General features: G+C 36.9%; 1 pseudogene; it reads left to right on the top strand.

The window, feature by feature from the left end:
- Positions 1-19,708, top strand: part of LOC123245812 — a 56,417-nt pseudogene extending 36,709 nt beyond the window's left edge.
- The last annotated feature ends 1,196 nt before the right edge of the window (positions 19,709-20,904 follow it).

Genomic DNA, 20,904 nt, shown 5'->3' on the forward strand with positions numbered 1-20,904 from the left:
AGCCCTTTCCTATTTTTTGTCTGTTGCTTATCAATAATTTTATGAAAGTGTTCATGATACAAAGACATGTGACTTCTTTGTGGTCTACAAGTCATTGGTCTCCCTCATTCTTTCTTAACTATGCTTTCTAAAGTATTTCTCAACCTCCTTGCCTATTCCCACTCTTGCTTCCAAGTTATCATTTATCAAAGTGTATGTTGATTTAATTAGGCAACTCTTACAAAGTTCTTCATAGAACTTTTCTTCCTCTTCATTCTCTACAATCAGTGTTTGCACACAAAATGGAATTATGTTATGGTGGTCTTTTTGTAAATATTTATTATGAATATGAGATAACCTAATATTCCATGAAATAATGTTTGTTGTCTTTGGGCATAGGGTAAAACCAATTCCATCGACTCCTTTCTTTGCATCTCCAAGGTATCCCAGGGGAGCCATCCTTCCAATGATTTACAGCTTCCCTCTTTCTTCTTTCTCATTTAAGGATGCCTAGATTGAGATGATTCATTTCTTCTAATAATATGCCCATTCTTGTCTTTAGACAAAGATCTAACATTTAAAGTACTATCAACCAAGTTAAAGTATGTAAATGATCTTAAACCATGATTCTTAGCACATTCTGCTCTCTTTTCACCACTCTACTACCACTGTCACTGTAGAAACAGAATAGGGGGAGGGCTACACAGGGGTGAGAGACACTTTGTGTTTATTTGTTTCATAGCTTGCCATGCTTATCACCAAGTGGTCAGCCTACCAGGGATGAGCCTTTCGAACCCACTCTAGCATGGTAGAACCTGCCCCCTTTGTTTCACTGTTGCCTAAGGGAAAAAAAGAATGGGGACAAAAGGAAAAATGGGGCAAGCTATTTCACAGCTTACTATTAGGGTCCAGAGAGAAATGATTGCCTGATGAGAAGAACAACAAAAACAAGAAGAAACAACATTTTTTAGCACTTTGGGGTTTCCAAAATGTTTTACGAATATTATCCTATTTGATCCTCACAATAGCCCTGAGAGGTGGGCACTATTATTATCCCCATTTTATGCTGACGAGGTTAAGTGACTTGCTGGGGTCATACAGCTAGTAATTGTATGAGACCATATTTCAAGTCAGGACTTCCTGACTCCAAACTCTGTGTTTTGCCAGCTGCCTCTGACAAGAGTTTATCCTCTTTAGCCTCAGTTAATGAAATAACTATAGGCAGTCTTAGTCACTAGGAACCAATCAGAGATTGGTAGGATCATGAGGTCATGGCTCTAGAGCTGGAGGGATCACAAGGATTTCTAGTGCAACCTTCCCATTTTACAGCTGAGGATACTGAGGGCTTGGGAGATGAAGCTTTTTCCCAAGATTAGTCCCAAGTCTCACAGCAGGTAACAGAAATGAGATTTGAACTCAGGACTGGCCTTAGATTCCAGCAGCAGTGCTCTTTTGTCATACAACTCATTCAGCTCATTCCAAAAACTCTTTATGGAACACTTTTCCTGATTCTCCCAATGGTTAGCGCCCATTCCTGCTGAAAGAACTTCATTCTGAGAGGTAGCTGGAATAGTAAGTAGAGGTCGGATAGACCCATGCTCAGATCTTCTTATCTAGCTCTAAACTTTCTCCTAATCTCCAGTGGACATCTTCAACAGCCTATTGGACATCTCAAATTGGGTGTCCCATAGATATTTTGAACTCAACAAATCTAAAATAGAATTCATTCTCTTTCCCCTTAAACGTTCCTCACTTCCTCTCTTACTAACTTTCCTGTTTCTGTGGAGGACATCTTTCTAGTCTCATAAGTCAGGTGTCAGCCTTAACCAGGGATGAACTGAATATCTACTGTTTAAGGAACAACCCATCAAAGAGCTTCATCACCAGATCATCTGCAGAAACTGCCAAGGACCATCTATTAACCTGGGGATAAGACACTTTCACCTCAGCTCCCAGCTCCTAGGAAGGCTGAGTCTGGTGGCTTGCTTGCAAAAGGGAGTTCTGAGCTTTGGCAGGAGGGCTAACATGGTAGGCTGCTCCCCAAAAGATGGTTTTTGTATTGATCCTTCCTTCTGTCCCCTTTGCAACTTCCATTTGTGTGTTTTGTTTTCCCTCATTAGATGGTAAGCTCCTTGAGGGCAAGAACTCAGGCCACTGTCTTTTTTGTGTTTGTATTCCTAGTGCTTAGCACATAGTTGGTGCTTAATAAATATTTATTGACTGACTAACCTTGCATTCGCTCTGTCCCTTGCTGAGAATTCTTTCCTTCCTGACTTGTCTTCTAGAATTCTTGGCTTCCTTTAAGACTCAGCTCAGTTGCTGCCTTCTACAGGAGACCCTTCTGATTCCCCCAGCTGTGAGCACCTTCTCTAAGATTGCTTTCCATCTAGGCTGTATGTTCATCACCTAGTATATATGCATGCATGAATACAGATACATGTATTTATCTTATAGATGCATATATGTGTGTGTGTTTCTTATCCCATTAGAATTTAAGCTTCTTGAGGGCAGCAGGGATTTTTTTCTCTTTTTCTTTGTAATCTTAGTGTTTATTAGAGTTCTTGGCACGTAGTAAATGTTTAACAAATGATTAGTGCAATGAAAGATCGCTGATTCTGAAACCTTTTATTTTCAATTGTCCAGATAATTCAGACAAAGAAGATGTGTCTTCCCCATTTTCTCATATAACTGTAGTTAAAATAGAGTAAGAGTTTGTTATCTATCTGCACTGCCTGAATTTATTGGAAAATGACCTGCCTTCCCCATCCTATTCCAGTACAGACCTGGACCAAGACAACTTTTTAAAACCAACAAAATAAATAAATAAAAGGAATCTCAAAATACTTCCTGAGTCATTTTATAGACCAGAAAATATTCATGTCTTCTGGTTCTTAGATTCTTTTCAAAGCATTCCAAGACTGAAGAGTTTGGGAAGACTTAAAAGGAACAATGATTCTAGTTATAGTAGATACCCACAGTGCTCCTAGCAGGCTCTGTGGCAGAGGACACAATTGAACAATTATTTTTCAAATCTTAAGTTCATTTTGGTCTCATATTAGATAAATTTCAAAGAAAGTATATTTAAAGGGCCTATTGTAAAGACTCAAACTTCAGTATTTAGCTAAAGATAATACTTTTAAAGAGACCTGCTTTATACACATGGTAACATTTTAAAGGTTTTTATTGATGTAATACATTCTTTTTGTATTCTAGTTCTTTCTAAATATGTTTAATGTTTTCCTAATATGTTGGGAATAATATAACTATTTTAAAAATCTGGGCTTATGGTTTCTCTCTACCGAAGCAGAATGGAAACTTACTTAAATCTTAGAAGAACTAAGAATTCTAACCAGTGCTACCCAATCCTAATTTCAGAGGACTGATGATGTAGTAGGCTACCCACCTCCTAAGAGAGGACAGACACAGAATGCAGAATGACATACACATTTTTGAGCATGGCCAATAGGGGAATTATTTTGCTTAACTATATATAGTTGTCATAAGGATTTTGTTTTTGTTTTTCTACTGGTGGGAAGGAGAGAGGGAAAGAGAGAAAATAAATGCATGTTATTTTTTTTAATGGAAAATGGGGGCAACTAGATGGCTCAGTGGATTGAGAGTCATGCCTAGAGATGAGAGATCCTGGGTTCAAATATGGCCTCAGATATTTCCTAGTTGTCTAACCCCTGGGCGAGTCACTTAACCCCCATTACCTGGTCCTTACCATTCCTCTGCTTTAGAACCTAATACATAGTATTGATTCTAAGGTGGAAGGCAAGGGTTTTAAAGATAATAATAAAATGTAAAAATATATCTTTTCAAAACCCTTATGTACCAATGAGTACTCTGACCTCTACTGTCTGAAGGCCAAGTTCATTACATACCATAACTCCTTTTCTGGGGCTTTCTGGTACCATTAAGGGAGGTGGAGGTGTCTAGTCCCTGCCACTGGTTCAAGACCCCACCAATTGTATTCCTCCAATTATAGGAATCCCCTGCAACCCTAGGTCAATATAACTACTTAATATTCAGATTAGTTTTTAAAGAGGAATATGTACTTCAAAGGTTTAGCAAGAAATGGAAAAAGACCTGTTTGTACAAAAATATTTATAGGTGATCTCTTTGTGGTGGTAAAGAATTGGAAACTATAGGGATGTTCCTCAGTTGGGGAATGGCTGAAATTGTGGTATATGACAATGATGTGCTATAAGGAATGACAAACAGGATGATTTCAGAAAGAGCTGGAAAGACCTACTTGAACTGATGCAAAGTGAAATAAGTGGAACCCGGAAAACAATGTACACAGTAACAGCAATATTGTAGAATGATCAAATGTGAAAGACTTAGCTACTCTCAGCAACACAATGGTCATTCTAGGACAATTCTGAGGGACACATGAAAAAGCTATCCACCTCCAGAGAGAGAACTGTTGGAGTAAGAATGCAGATGGAAGCATATGATTTATCACTTGTTTATTTGGGTATCCATTTTAGGGTTTTGGTTTTATAAGATTATTCACTTACAAAAATGAATAATATGGAAACATGTTTTGCATGATAATACATATATAACCTAGACTGAATTACTTGCCAACTCCAGGAGTGAGGAGGGAAGATGGAGGGAGATAATTTGGATTATATAACTTCAGAAAACCCATGTGGAAATTTATTATTAAAATAAAAAGTTTTTTACAAATAATCCCCTCCCAACACATTGAAGGGCATAATGCCCCCTAGAGAGGAGAAGGGGGATGAGGGTGACAGCTTAACATAGTTCCTATATGTCTCACCAAGTTCTATCTCTAAAGTTCCCTTGAACTTGTCTTTCCCTATTGGGGTGGCAGCAATATGCCCCCTGGATGAATCCTACCTTTAAGGACTGCAGGACTTGAGTTCCTGACCAGGGATTCTAACACCTGCACCTAAAACTGAAAATGAGAAATGAAGCAGACCAAACCCCAAGCTCAGTTCTCAGAGCACAGGGTAGCCCTTCTCCCATCTCAACTCAGTGCATACTGTCTAAGCTTTGGTTGAAGAGGAATTTCACCCCTTTGGATGCTGTCAGGAAAAGAGAAACTGTCCCATTCTAATAGTTTTAATTAATTATAGTTTTAATTAATTATAGCTAAGTAGCCAATGGAATGAAGTTGCTCCCACTCATGGAGTAGGAGAATGCATTATGTCTTCTCCAAGAAATAGATCCCAGACTTCTTCCACATGGGTGCCTCCTATGGAACCCAAGTCCAAGCTTGGCACTCTATCCATTGTGCTACCCAGCTGTCCCCCAAGCCCTCTTAATATTAGTGTCTTCTCATAGCTGCTTACCTGTAATTTCTCCTGTCTGTATCTTATTTGTTACCTATTTCTTTGCATGTGTTCTTCCCTATTAGATTGTAGGTCCTTGTTTTTTGGGGCAGTATTTTTATTTTTGCCTTTTTTTTTTTTAACATTTCTGGTACTTGGCATAATGCCTGACACATAAGGGATGCTTATTCAGTGCTTGTGGATTGACCTGCATTGAGAGAATTCCCTTACCCTATATAAATGAAATCAAAGGCCCACCTGAAATAGCTTGTGTCAGAGTCATAACTTGAACCCAAGACTTACTATTACACTCTACGCTTCTTAACTTGGTACTGCATTATTTAAGAAAATTTCCATATTAGCATCAAAATTTGCTGGTATCATACTATGTTAAGTAACATTAGGAATATTTAAACTAACATGAGAAAAATTACTATAATTTATTATTCTTAAACTTTAAATAAAAATTTAAATTAGGGCACCTAGGTAGCACAATGAATAGAGAGACAGACCTGGAGTCAGGAGGACCTCGGCTCAAATCTGGCCTTAGACACTTCCTAGCTGCTCTCTGACCCTGGACAAGTCACTTAGCCCCATTTGCTTAGCCCTTTCTTGCCATTCTTCTGTTTTAGAACAGATATAGACAGAAGATAAGGGTTTAAAAATAATTATAAGTATTTAAGTCCTTTTTAATGTTTAGATAACTATATAAATATCATGTTAAAGCTTTAAATGCACACTACAAAGTTCTAAAAACTAAAATAATTATCTAATTCCATATTTTACTCTATATTTCTAATGAATTAATCAAGGCTAAACAGATTTTTGGAACTAATTCAGCCGTTAAAAAAAGTTTTTAACTTGAGTATATTATCTTAATAAACATTAGCTAAAATGGGGAAAATGAGTGCCTGCCACATAATGGCTTTTAATAAATGCTTATTGACTTTCATCACTACAAAGCTGGAAAATAATAGATTGCAATATAATCAATTTGGAATGTTCAAAGTCTGGCATAGCTAATTTCAATTATTAAATGGCCAAACATCTAGTCAATGCTGAATGCCAAAAAATCTGAATTAGCCATGCCACTACCACCCATATCAGTGGTTTATATGGAAAAGGCCTTAGAAAAAGATAAAGAAAGCTAGCTTTAGTGAGTAGAAAAAAATTTTGTACTGTCATTTATTTTATTAATTTTTACCTTAAGGATGAAATTTTTGTTTTCATTTTCAATATCTTAAATGACTCATGAACTGAATGCACTGTAAACATTTTCTTAGCCTCGCTATTTAATTAAATGTCCACAAGATGGTGCCATGGTTAACATGTTAATATTTGAATTTGAGAGACAGCAGGAAAAACTATGTTCGATGCCCTGAATCTAAAATAATTATTGTTAACTTGATTTTTTGAAAAAGTAAAGGAGAATTAAATTGATGAAATAAAAAGTTAAGAAAGCACAGTAGCAATAAATAGTGGGAAAAAGAAGAGAATTATCAGAAACTATTATATAAATTACATGCCAATAGTCCTGGGGATTGAAAGGAAATAGTTTCATCTACAAAATGTTGATTGTCTTAAAAAATATATAAACCATCCAAACTAGTGAAACAAGAAATAGATATTTTAAAGTCAGTTGCAGAAAGAAAAATCAATTAGTTAAAAGGGGAAAAAACCCTCTAATCCAGATCAATTTACTAGTAAATTTCATCAAACATTTAAAGAGAAATTAAAAACTATGTGACAAAAATTATTTCCAGTAATGGAGAAAGAAGACTTTCTACCAAGCTCCTTTTATGGACAAACATAATCATCCAAACCAGGGAGGGATAAAGCAGAGAAAGAAGGTCATAGACCAATTTAACTAATAGAAATTAATGAAGAGATTTTAAATTAAATCTTAATGATATAGCCCTCCCAAAATTGAGTAAGTCAAACGAGCAGAGCCCAGGAGAACATTTCACATGGTAAAAGCAATATTGTAACAACAACCAAATGTGAAAGACTTAGCTACTCTGATCAAGACAATGATTCGGAATGGTTCCAAAGGACCTAGGGTGAAAAATGCTATCTACCTCCAGAGAGAGAACTGATGAACTCTGAGGCATCTGGATGGTACAGTAGATAGAACACTATACCTGGAATCAGGAAGACTTGAGCTCAAATCTTGCCTTACAAACTTACCTTCTATGTGACCTAAATTCACCTCAGTTTCCTCAACTATAAAAATGAGGTTAATAATAGCACCTATTTTGCAGAGGATCTGATGGGCACAATGCCTGGAACAAAGGAGGAACAAAGGAGGAACTTAATAAATGCTAGTTTACTTTCTTAGAAAGATAATTTTGTTAACTGAATGGAAAATGGACTGAGTGGAGAAAAGGAGACAATACAAGAGATGCTTTGAAGGTATAAATGACAAGACAACATTAAATTGGATATGTGCAGTAAGTGTGAATGACATTAAAACTGCAAATCTGGGAGACTGGGAGAATAAATAGTAAGGTCTTAAAGGGGAAGGATAATGGGTTCTCTTTTGGACATGCTGAGTTAGATGCCTATAAGATACCCAGTTCAGGATATGCAATAGGCAGTTAATGGTATGGGGCTGGAGAGAGGTCAGAGAGAGGTTAGAGTAAAGATATCTGAGAATTATCTGCATATAGATGAGAACTCATGGGAAGTGATGAGATTGCCAAGTGAGATACTATTCAAGGTACTATTCTTTTTTTTTTTTTTAACCCTTACCTTCTATAGAATTAATACTGAATATTGGTTTCAAGGCAGAAGAAAGGTAAGGGCTAGGCAAATATGGTTAAGCAACTTGCCTAAGTTCCCAGAGATAGGAAGTGTCTGAGGCCAAATTTGAATCTAAGACCAACCATTGCCAGGCCTTTCTCTATCCACTGAGCTACCTAGCTATCCCTACTCAAGGGTTCTTAACTTGTCATTCTTGAACCTTTAAAAATGTTTTAATAATTATATTTTGATGTTATTGTTTTCCTTTATAACCATATGCATTTTATTTTATGCACTTAAAAACATTATTCTGAGGAGTTCATAAGCTTGACCAGACTGCTGAAGGGGCCCATGTCTCAAAAAAGATTGAGAACCTCTGGTATATAGAGAGGAGAATAAAGGTTCAGAATAGATGCATGGGAGACACTCATAGATATGTGGAAGACATTCATTTTTAGTGAATGTTACCTGGAGCAAGATCCAGAAAAGCAGACTGAGAAGTAGAAGACAAACTAGGAGAAAGCAATGTCATGAAAACCCTGAGAGAAAAAGATGTCTAGGAGAAGAGGGTAATAGCATCAAAGGCTGCATAGAGGTCAAGAAGGATGAGGATGGGGAAGAGGTCATTAGATTTAGTAACTAAGAGATGTTTGGTAACTTTGAAGATATCTGATCCAGGTGAATGATGAGGTTAGAAGGTATTGCAAAGGATTTAAAAGCAATTTAGAGGAGAGGATGCCACTTGTAAAATGACTTTTTCCAAGATCTTGATACATGGAAATAACAAAACAAGAGCTCAATATTGAGAGAAATGATGAAAAAAGATAGGAATGAGGGAAGGAAGAGCACTTCCAAACCTCAAACTATATTATAATGTAGCAAACATCAAAACTATTTGATACTGCTTAAAAAATAGAATCTATTAATCTACTAAGATTAATGCAACATTATTAGATAAGAAAGAATGAGAAATAATTGAACTCAATATCCTAGTGCTTGATAAATTTGAAAATATAAATTATCCAGAAAAACTTCCTTTTTAATGAAAGTTTCTGGAAAAAACTGGATAGCAGCCTGGCAGAAATTAGATTTAGCCCAACATCTTACACCATATTGTACAATAAAATCAAAATGGATATATTTCCTAAACATAAAAGATTATACTATTAAAATTTTAAAGATAAATAGATTACATACCTATATTCCCTGGTTAAAGGGTGAATTCTTAATTGAACAAGAGATAGAGGTAATTATCAAAGACAATTTCAATTAATTTGAAATTGGGAAGTTTTAACGTGAACAAAATTCCATTAAAAGAAGAGTAGAAGCAAATCAAGATGACCTTGAGGTTTCAACTTACACCAAATAATCTGTCAAAGATGACAAAACATGTCAGTTAGAGGGGTAGTAGAAAGTTATGCACACTGATGCATTGTGGGTAGTACTACAATGTGTACTAACCATTCTAGAAAACAATTTGAAAATATCCTAGGGAATGCCAAAAATGTTTGTATCCTTTGATTCAGTAATTGCACTGCTAGTCATATACCCCAAGAAGGTCAATAACAAAAAAAGGCTCTTTATATATTATGATCCTTATAGCAGCACTTTTTGTGGTAACAAAGATATTTGGAAACAAAAGTGGATGCCCTTCCATTGAAGAATGGATAAACAACTTGTGGTTCACAAATGTAATAGAATTCTACTGTTTATTGAGTTGATTTGGGGGATGGTTTTGTGAGTCAGGGAGCATAAGAATCCAGGATATGTTTGAATGAATGAATGAATAAATAAATAAAATACCTACTAAGCACTTACTATTTGCAAAGCACTGTGCTAAGTGCTGGGAATACAAATTGAGAAAAATTAGGAGTCTCTGCCCTCAAGGATGTCACATTCTAATGGAGGCAACACATAGTAAAACATAGGAAGATTTCAGTTCCAAGTTAGATGGAAAGGTCTTATAGTCTTAGGGTCCAGCAACAAAGCAGATGTACTCTTTTAAATGTATTTCCACTGAAAAAATTATATTATTTTCTGATGTTGAATCATTGGACAATGCCAAGGACCATACTCTTGTGCCTTTCTTTCTTATCATCTTTGAAACTGGCCTCTGTGTCTGGGGGCCACTCGGCTTCCTGGAGGTTTTCTTTTATTTTCCTTGATATTACAATTACTGTGAGCAAGACTTCTTTTAAGAAGGGCCATAGATTAGAGGTAATCCTTGTACAAAAGGACCAACCAGTTTGTGGGAAGAGAGAAGATTTTTATTTGGTCAAATTTGGTCAAATGGATAACTGTGTGTGTAACACCTGCAGGAGCAGTTCCCAAGGTGACATCTTCATCTCCAGACACTGACCTGATAACAATGCTATTCCCAAGGCTCTTGGGTTTTAGGGTCCTGAACTATCTCCATCAGGATCTGAAAGGAGAATATATTTTGAACTTCCTGATAGACTATGTCTCCTGTCTCCCACAATGACTTGTTGCTTCAGTTACATTAGCTTGTCTGCCCTTTGAGGGGTAGGTAGCTCGTTGGCAGCTAGCAGGTCTGGTGTCTTCACAGAATTTATTTCCCCAGATGATAACTCTGAGGGCTGTTCTGAAGCAGGACTGGTGGTCTGGGGGGTGCTGCCACTCCCAGGGCTTTGATACCGGTTGTCAGCTGTTGGTTAGCAGCTACAGTTGGCAATGATAAAGATGGTGGGTCCCTTCTCCACAATGACTTCCTTAATGTAATGGTCACTGTGGGGCTGGAGTAGAAGCAGATTTGGTGGTTTGAGAGGCATTGCTATTCCCAAAGCTCTTGGGGACGTGGCCCTAAACTGTCTTCATCAGGGTCTAAGGAAGATGATGATTTAGGCGGTGGTGGTAGTTTTATTTTCCTGGCATGTGTTGCCTCCCATATCCCTCTCAAAATGACAAAGGAACTCTGTTAGAGGTTGTATCTGAATGGTACATTTAAGCCCATAGCAATCGCTTTACATAAAAAGTGAGTTCTGAGACCTGGTACAAGTAGACTGGAAGCATCAATGTTAGTTGAAATTTAAGTGGGTTCATAATTCAGTTCTTTTTCTTTTTCAAAGTTTGTTATTTTTCATATTTTTGTGGCCATAATTAATGCTGAACAGAGCTCAACTACTTATATGACAAATGTTGAATATGAACAGGAAACTATTTAAAACCCTTTGCGGTATCCTGTAGGATGTGTGTAATTTATTTAGCTATGTGTTGATTTATGTAAGGTTTGATTTGTGTTTCATAGATATATGAATACTAATAACTAAGGCACCATTATTGCACAATTACATCTAATGATCAGAAACTAATACAACTTATAATTTCAGTGATAAAATTATGAAATCCAGTCCCATTTAAACAAAATTTTTATCTTCTTTTTTAAATAATATATACTTCCCCCAATTACATGTAAAAGTAATTTTTAATATTATTTTCTAAAAATTTGAGTTACAAATTCTCTTCCTCCCCTTTTTATTTCCCCCTCCCTGAGATGATAATCAATTTTATAGAGGTTATACATATGCAGCCATGGAAACCATTTCCATATTGGTCATATTATGGAAGAAGACATATTAAAAAAACTCACAAAGAAAATAAAGAGAAAATTTGTATTTTTGATTTGCAACCAGATTTCATCAATTTTTTCTCTGGAGGTAGATATGAAAGATAGCATTTTTCATAATGGATCTCTGGGTTGTTTTAGATCATTGTATAACTGAGAATAACTAAGTCATTCATAATTGATCATCATACAGTAACAGTAACATATTGCTCTTAGTATATACAATGTTCTCCTGGTTCTGCTCACTTTACATAGTTCATGTAAGTCTTTCCAGGTTTTTCTGAAATCATCCTGCTTGTCATTTCTTATAGCACAATAGTATTCCATTGTAATCATATATTGCAACTTGTTCAGACACTCCTCATTTGGCAGACATCCCTTCAATTTCCAATTTTTTGCTAAACACAATTTTTAATGGGATTAAAAATAAGTGTGAACTAATGCTCAAATCCTTAGAGAATCTATTAATGGTATGATGAAGTTTATCAAATGATTTATGTTGAAGACAGAAAAATGCAAAAATAAATGTTAAAATCAGTATTAATATTTCCATTAGCCTAAATTTAGAACTTGGTTCAAAAGAAAACAATGCAGAATTTTCACTATTATATTTAAGTTGAGTTCTTCTGTTAATATAATTCCTTGCGTTGTTTTAAAAAAGACAAAAAGCTATTAAAAGTGGTTCTAATCATGGGCTTCACAAAACAGATGTTGACCATGAAACAGGAACAGACAACCTGAGCATAGTCCAAGAACTAGCTTCTCTACGTTTGGAGGTTTATCACCAGAGCTATGATCACAACATGATTTTTAGGGGGATGAGGGGCAGGCTACAATAACTCATAAAGGATATCTATTAAGGCATGAAAGGGTTCTGATCTGCATGGGCAGAAGGAGTGACCAATTCTAACAAAATGATGACTGATTTGAAGAAGTATTATTGTTATTTATTGTATGCCATACTCTCTGATAGTCTATAAACTCCCTGAGAAGGACTATGACATTTTTCACTTGTGGGGAGAAAGCATGGACATAACCAGCAGCAGTCTGTGGGCCTTTCCTCCTTCCCTACTGCTGACTGGGATGGGAGGCAGGAGGACCACTGATAGGATGTGATAGACTCAATAAACAGGTATTGCTAGGAGGAAAAATCCTAAGAAAGAATGAAGAATTTCTAGGAGATGGCAAAAAGTCCCACACTGGTCATAGCTGCAGTTGAATATCCCCCAATCCTGGCTCTAGAGCTAGCCAAAAAAGAGCCCCCGCCCCTTCATCCTAGGGTTAGCAGACCAGATCCATCACTAATGTCATCACTTCTTTTACTTGTTATGGTGCCTTTTGAGAGCAGACTCTTTGGCCCTTGCACCAACATCCCTGTTACATAAACACTATCGGTGTAAGGATATTCTGATAGTTTTAAGTCCATGATATTGTGCAGAGGTCTTCCAGCCCTGCCACAGATGTCTTAACCTTCAGAGTACTACCAATGTAGCCTTGTAGATGTCCTTCATTCAGGGTCAGTTTATTTCACCTTTCCTTGTAGGTACTCTGCTTCTTTATTCCCTTTATCATTTTCATTTTTAAATTGATAAGCCCTCTCCAAATTATGTGAGGCTGCTGCAAGTCCCTTCACTCCATGAACCTGTTTCATCATCTGAAAAATGGATAATAATGCTTATAATACTTCCCTCTGAGGGCTGTGATGATTCTGTACTGAGATTGTGGCAATGTGTGGAACACTGATTAAGCACCTACTGTTTGCCTGGTGCTATGTTAAGTGATGAGGATACAAAGACATACCTTGCCCTCAAAGAGCTTACATTTCAATGAGAGAGACATCATAGAAAGGAGAATGAAGGAGGGACTATATTGTGGAGGAAGGTACTCACCCCACTGGGGCAAAGGCATGAAAGTCAAGAGCAAAGCCAAGAAGGAAATGAAGAAGTATGAATGTAAGAAATGATGAGCAGGTTAATTTTTTAAAAAATTTGTAAATAACAACATGGGATAATGAACAGTGACATGAGGAGAACCAAGAGAACATCACACCCAGTTTAAGATTTAATTCTTGAAGAATAAATTTTGAATGTCAACTCCAGAGAATGAACTGAAATGAAAGATAATTTATATCTATCTATCTATCTATCTATCTATCTATCTATCTATCTATCTCAGATGATGCTTTCTATGATTCAGGGAGAGAAAGGACGGACTGACACACTTGCAAATAAATGCTATTAGTTAAAAAAGAAGCAGCAGCTTGGATGGCCTGGTGGCTTCCCAATGAGGCTCAGAGAGGAACTCATCAATGGGAGAAGGGGACACCGAAATTGAAGAATGTTCCAAGATGAGAGACCCTGTACTCTGAGGGAAGTTCTAGGGTTAGAAAGCTGCTGAATCATGGAAGTCAAATAGAGAGAATTGGAAGCTGTGCCAGGAAGGGGAATGAAGGGCGGCTGGCTTGAGCCCTTCCAAAATAGAGGCACTATGATGTCTAAATAACCCTGGACTTACACATATAAAGGGCTCACAAATTTTAAATCGGTAGAGAAATGTCAGTTGTTATTAAAATATGAGTAATGTGGAGATGATACAGTAGAGTGAGAAGTGAAAAAGATATTGGGTCAAGTCTCAAATCAGACATGAACTCTGCCTGGGGAGGCCAGTTCATCTTTCTGAGCCTCAGGGATTGAATCAATAAAGTGGGAATGGCAATATTTGTGCTACCTCCTTCACAGGGATGCTGTAAGGAAGATGCTTTGCAAATCTTTGAAGTACTGTGTGAATGTGATTATTCATTATTCCTCTGAAGTTGAACCCCAAACTAGGAGCTGTTTGGTCAGCATTTGATATAATGGAAAAGTTACATTACATTTGCTTCATATTAATATTCATACCTGTGTGTGCCAGGATTATGCTTGAATTTTAATTTTTAGCAGGCCTGATTTTTTTTTGTCCAGGCCTTATATTTTGTCTTTGCAGGAGGTTCCTGGATAAAGAAAATCCCTCTTATTTATTTTTTTATTCATTTATTTATATGTATATCTCTGTGTATTTACTTATCTATTTATCTATTTATTTTATTTGAAACTCCTTCTTCTAATGTAGACTATCACCCTCTCTGCAGCCCCTTGTTTGGGAGAGCTTAGTGGTTGAGAGGTTTTTCCAGGGTCACATAGCAAGAATGTGTCTGTAGAGGGATTTGAATCTGGCTCTTAAGCCTGCCCTCTATTCACTATGCCACTCTTTCAAATGGTTCATTAAAAACCCTGAGAATTGTTTTCAATTATACTTGCATAGAGCCCTCTGGTAGGTGCCCAGTTTCAACAATTCAGTTCAAAAACATTTGTCAACCATTTACTATATGTAAGGCACTGTACTATGGATTAGAGATGTGCAGAGAGATAGAGCACAAGCCTTGCCCTCAAGAAGCTTCTAATCCACATAAGTAGTATTTATACTATCCTGTCCTCTTTCTTTTTGAAATGCCTTAGGATTTTTTTACCACTTGGAATTTAGTGCTGGAAAAGACCTTTAAGATAATCTAGACCAACTTTTTCATTTTACAGATGGGCAAACTAAATCCTAGAGAAGTGAAAAGGCCTCTGTGAATTGTCATTGCTGTTTTAAATTCCATCATAATCTCCTCTCCTCAAATCAGTGCCATTTACAGACTTAACAAGGATATGTTCATTTTAATGAGAAGGTTCAGAAGCCCCAGGAGGAAGCCTATGCCCTTCATGTGATCAATGGATACAGGCCTTTGAAATGTCAAAAATAAAGATCCCCTAATGATTTAGACTGTGCTGCCATCTGAGTGTAATTGTAAATAAGGGAACATCTTTCAGTGGCTCTTCAAATAGAAAAGTTCAGTTAGTGTATATGATGTCTGGGAATGATTCCATGGTATATAAAATATTAATTTTTAAAGTATTTTGTTATTTATTTGATGTGCAACCATTTTATTGGATAGTAAGTGAAATTCCAAATTAAAAAAAAAAGCTTATTTCAAGGCCAGTCTTTTGTCAATTTCTGTTTGTTCACCCCGTCCAAAGCCACTGTGTCCTTGCTCAATTAAGCTAATGTATGCATCTGGAATTGCAACATAAAGGTCCCTAAACAGTGCTTGAGAAACTAGGATTTATACTTAATGTGTTACAGGTGGTTTCTTAAGAGAAATACTGATTTGTTGTATCACTCAAGTGATAAATTTCTAAATTATTCTCAAATTGTGTTTCTCTTCTAAGATTTGACTGTGGTTCATTTTTCTTTCTTAGTCCTGCATATACATTGCCAACTAATTCTTTTTGCCTTGTGTTTACAAGAGCAAAGTCATCATTAAAATCCTAGTCGAAATAGATGCATATGAAGCAAAGTCCAGTAACAGGATTTCCTGCTATTAAAACCTCATAAGTTATTTAGACAAAACTGTAACAGATTGTGCAGCATGTTCTAGGGAACTTCTGGTTAAAAAATTAAAATCATACCACTATAAAAACAAATATGAATTTAATGGATGAAACTCTCTCAGATGTAAATTGTGCCAAAACAAGCAACTACTGTAGATTTTAACATGCGATATATTACAATGATTTTTGAACTGTTGACTAGCAGCCAGTTTCTGTCCTTTGTAAATTTTAGTTTCAGTTTCTAATTTTTTTCATTTCACAATTAAATGAATGCACCATCATGCCCTGTGGGTCCATTTAACCTTTATTTTACTTAATTCATGCTTTAATATATAAAATCCAGAAGCAACAAAAAAATTAATATAGGTACGAAGGTTCATCTGTCTCCAAAGCTTTGATGTGACACTAAAAACATTTTTTGTTGATTCAAGTGTAAAAAGTTATTGTGTGGCAATGATACAGCTGGGCTGAAGTCTATGCACACGTGCCCAGAAGGTCAAATTGAGAGTTGAGACATTTTACCATTCTGAAATCTCTTCATGCTATTGGGTGTGCTAAAGGCAATGTATTTTATTTTATTTTTTATTACTATTTTTTAAACCCATTCCTTCTGTCTTCTAAGACAGAAGAGGGGCAGCAATCAGGGTTAAGTAGCTTGGGTCACACAGTTAACTGCAATGTAGTTTAGAAACATATTTAAGGGGGCAGCTAGGGTAGGTCAGTGGATAGAGAATCAGGTCAGGAGTAGGGTGGTTCTGGGTTCAAATGTGACCTTAGACATTTCCTAGCTGTGTGATTCCGGGCAAGAGTCTTTTACTGTTCTTCTATTAAAGTAAAAAAAGAATAATTGGACCACATCAAGTGTACACTAAGGAAATCTGTGCTAGATTCCAGAGTCTGGAAAACACTTTTCCCAGGCTACTTCATTGATTGCTTTTTTAGAAAACAGGACCCTATCATTGAAGGACCATTTCACAAGATCTTTTATGGAGAGAAAGATAACAAAAGAACACGGATAACATTAATACTCCAAAAAGATGAACAAGAAACATCAGTAACAACTCACTGATGTTCTCTCTTTTCTCATCTTTATGAAAATGACTTACTTGTGTATCAAGGACATCTTTTATGAAACTATGAGAAGGAAATGAGAGAGGGAATATGCCTTTATCAAGTGTTTACTGTGTGTCAGGAACTGTGCGAACCACTTTACAAATGTGAGCTCATTTGACAAACCTTCACAAATTATCCTCTGCAGCAGATGACATCTCGGTAGTCAGATAATTGGCTGAAAGGTTCTGAGAATACCAAATCCCTCTGTGAGAGTAGAGTTTGGTGATTACAAAAAATATTTTGACCCAGTAGTCAAAAGCATAACCATTAAGTCCACCAACTAAGAATCTCTAATGCACAGGTTAAGGTCATACAGGGTTGAGGCAGCACAGTGGATAGAGCACCAGGCCTAGACTTGGGAGGACCTGGGTTCAAACCTGACCTCGGATATTTCCTAGCTTTGTGACCCTGGACAAGTCACTTAACTTCAGTTGTCTATCTCTTCTGTCTTTAGAATTGATACCAAGACTTAAGTGTTGATTTAAAAAATGATCACAAAAGGTTCCCAGACCATGCACTCACATAGGTGACTTATTTTCAGTGATGCCCTGATCATTAATGTCAAAAAATCAGAGAGACTTTTGCTTGTGAAAAGTGTTCACCACTGTTGTATAGAATGTTCTGCATAAAGCCTTTGAGGGGAAAAAATTCTAGCTTCTATCATTGCCTCAATAGAAAAATACCTCTAGAGGACTGTAACTTGAATCCTTTAGCATTGATGCCAACCTTTGTGGCTTGTGATTCTTCTTGCTCTTCATCAGCATCTGCTCTCTCCACTGGACATTCATAGATAACTGAGGTAGAGAAGATTGGTTCAGTGAAGCCAATATCAAGTTCTCAGCTGTCCTTCTCCTTACCTGTAGTCCAGTTGCCCTGGTAGTGTATCTGGCTGCCACTCCTCCCTTGGAGATCACTATAACATTGGCATTGTACATCCTTTGAAAGAGATCTCTGCAGCCACTTGAGTCTTCTTCTGCCAGTAGTATGCTTTGAACTTAGAGTTGGTTAGTGTTGCTGCTCATCTCTGGCATATAACATCCAATTTGACAGTGGTTAGAAGAAGTCCATCAGGAGAAAGATTTAGCATCAGGCTGGCAGACAATCCAGGTAAGTATGTCCTTCGTCCTGAGGAAATAAAACCTCAAAGCCATTATAATGATGAATATGGGGAATCTCTTGGAAGCCAAGGTCGCATTGAGGATTATAGCGCATGGAGTTTGGTCAAAGCTATACAATAAAGGAAAATATAAATGCTGCAGAAAAGTGGTAGAACTAATGTGAGGCAACCAAAGAAAATGTCACACTGCTCCATTGCACTGACATCAATAAGAGAACAGACTTATTCAAATATTATATATTGAAAGGCACTCTTGTGGATCAGGAGGCAAGTTAGGTGGCTCAGCGGATAGAGCACTGGCCCTGGAGTCAGGAAGACCTGAATTTAAATCCAGTCTCAGACACTTAATAGCTGTTTGATCCTGGGCAAGTCACTTAACCTCTGTTTGCCTTAATCTATTGGAGAAGAAAATGGCAAACCATTCCTTGCCAAGAAAAATCCGGGGACAGTATGATCTAGGGCAGTGTTGTTGAACCTTTTAGAGATCACATGCCCAAACTGCACCCTCAAGCCACCTGTGAGCCCTTGTATTACCCTAGACAGGGGAGGAAGGAAGTCTTCACATTGAGCAGAGGGGCAGGGCATGTGAAAAATGTCCTCGGGGGGGGGGTTTGGAGATGGGGAGGGGAGCAGCCCCCTTCAGCACACAGAAGCATATGTGTTATGTGTTTACCAACATGAGTCTAGGGGGTCACAAAGAGGCAGACATGACTGAACAACAACAAAAAATTGTGGACTGGCAAGGAGGAGATCTAAATCCACTTGCAGTCCCCTAGACTATGAAATAAGGTCATTTATCAGTGGTCATATAGCTTATTAAATATGGTACAGACCCTTCATTAATTGATCATTGTTAATTGATGTAGTTATATTCACCTGGCCCCCCAGTTTGGACATACTTCTATTGTTGCTTATCTGATAGTAAAGGGACAAGATGTAGAGATGATGGATCAGAATGATTTGTATGACCTTTAATATGGACAATTTGTAGGACTTATAGTGTGGATCCAACTTGATTGCTTTTAACATTTAATGTTTCAGTTAATCTTGGTGACAAATATTACAAAACACTGAATTACACTGTATGACAGCACAGGAAATTATATAATTCTTAATCTTCTAGATGCTGGACCTAATTTTGATGCCCAGAATATAAAAGGAGACTTGGTCTGCAAATAAAAAATGTTTAGATGATCAGTCACTTATAGGAGGCAATATAGACAAAAGAATATAACAATCTGTCTTTCCTCAAAAAGCTAAAGGATAACAATGAATTTCAGCAGAAGAAAATGCTAGGTAATCATTTTTAGTTATTTGGCTGGTTATTAGATTTAGTTACTTGGTTGGTTATTTGGATTTATAATAGACCTAGATATTGACTCGACTCATTAAGGGGCTAATGTATGGTGGTGTTTGGGCTATGGTCCAATTTCTTTCAAAATCAGTTTTTGACCTCTTGTAGTACATTATTGAATAGATTAAAAACCAAACTCTGGATATATATCTATATACATATATATATATACACACATATATATATATATTTAATGGTTCTTCTGGTTTTAGAATATGTCAGTGAATTGGAGTCAGTCCACATTTGTACCTTTGTTCCCCATTAATAAACTCTTTGAACTCCTCAGTAATAACCCACTTCAAAGTAGAAATCTAGCTAAGAACTCACATAGGTGACTTATTTTCAGTGATCCCCTGATCATTAATGTAAAAAAATCAGAGAGACTTTTGCCAGTGCTTAGCAGAGTGTCTGGCACATTGTAAGAGCTTGATAAATGCTTGTTGACTGACTGATTCTAAGTCCAGTATGGGATAATGAGTTTTTCTGTCATTCAGCTCTCTGCTGGCAAATGCAACTAGTTTCTGGTGGTCATTACTCTGTTAGTATAGGATTGTTCCCAAGCCCTACAGGTTCAATAGTCTACATATATTTATATCTTTATATTCTTATTAGATTCTAGTGTTCTAGATGTTATAGTTTTCTAGACCCTGTGATGATGACATTGACCAGCAGGTCTTTGGGATGGTTTCAGAGGTTATCAAGTAGCCTTTCAAGAGCATCCAGTCCAGAATGACCAGAAGTGGATTAGCTTCATTAGCTGGATCCCATGAATTTGCTCTTTGACCATGTCCTAATCATACAGTGAGAACACAGCTGTCCCCTTGTCGAAGGCTTTCCTACTAAGAGATCCTAATTTTGTAGGGATCCACCAGGATTCAGTGTAGAATCTCCTTAAAAGTTTAAAAGAATATGTATAAGGGCCAATTAGGTGGCTCAGTAGCTTGAGAGTCAAGCCAGGAGTAGGGAAGTCCTGGGTACAAATCTGGCCTCAGACACATCCTAGTTGTGTGACCCTGGACAAGTCACTTAACTTCTACTGCCTAGCCTTTGTTGCTCTCTTTCTTGGAGCCAATACTTAGTATTGATTCTTAGAAGGTAAGAGTTTTTTTTAAAGAGTATGTATGAGCTCCCAGATTGTGCTTTAGTTGACTGATAGGCATTGGTATTGTAAGTATGCCAAACCATATTGTACACATTAGCTTCCATGCTCAAAATGAACATGATAATAAGACACATTAGTAACTAAGCACTCAAACAAGTAAAATTTATCTCAAAGAAAATGATCTGACCTATAAAGAAAGCAC

Source organism: Gracilinanus agilis, chromosome 4 (assembly GCF_016433145.1).
Source record: "Gracilinanus agilis isolate LMUSP501 chromosome 4, AgileGrace, whole genome shotgun sequence".
Classification (NCBI taxonomy): domain Eukaryota; kingdom Metazoa; phylum Chordata; class Mammalia; order Didelphimorphia; family Didelphidae; genus Gracilinanus; species Gracilinanus agilis.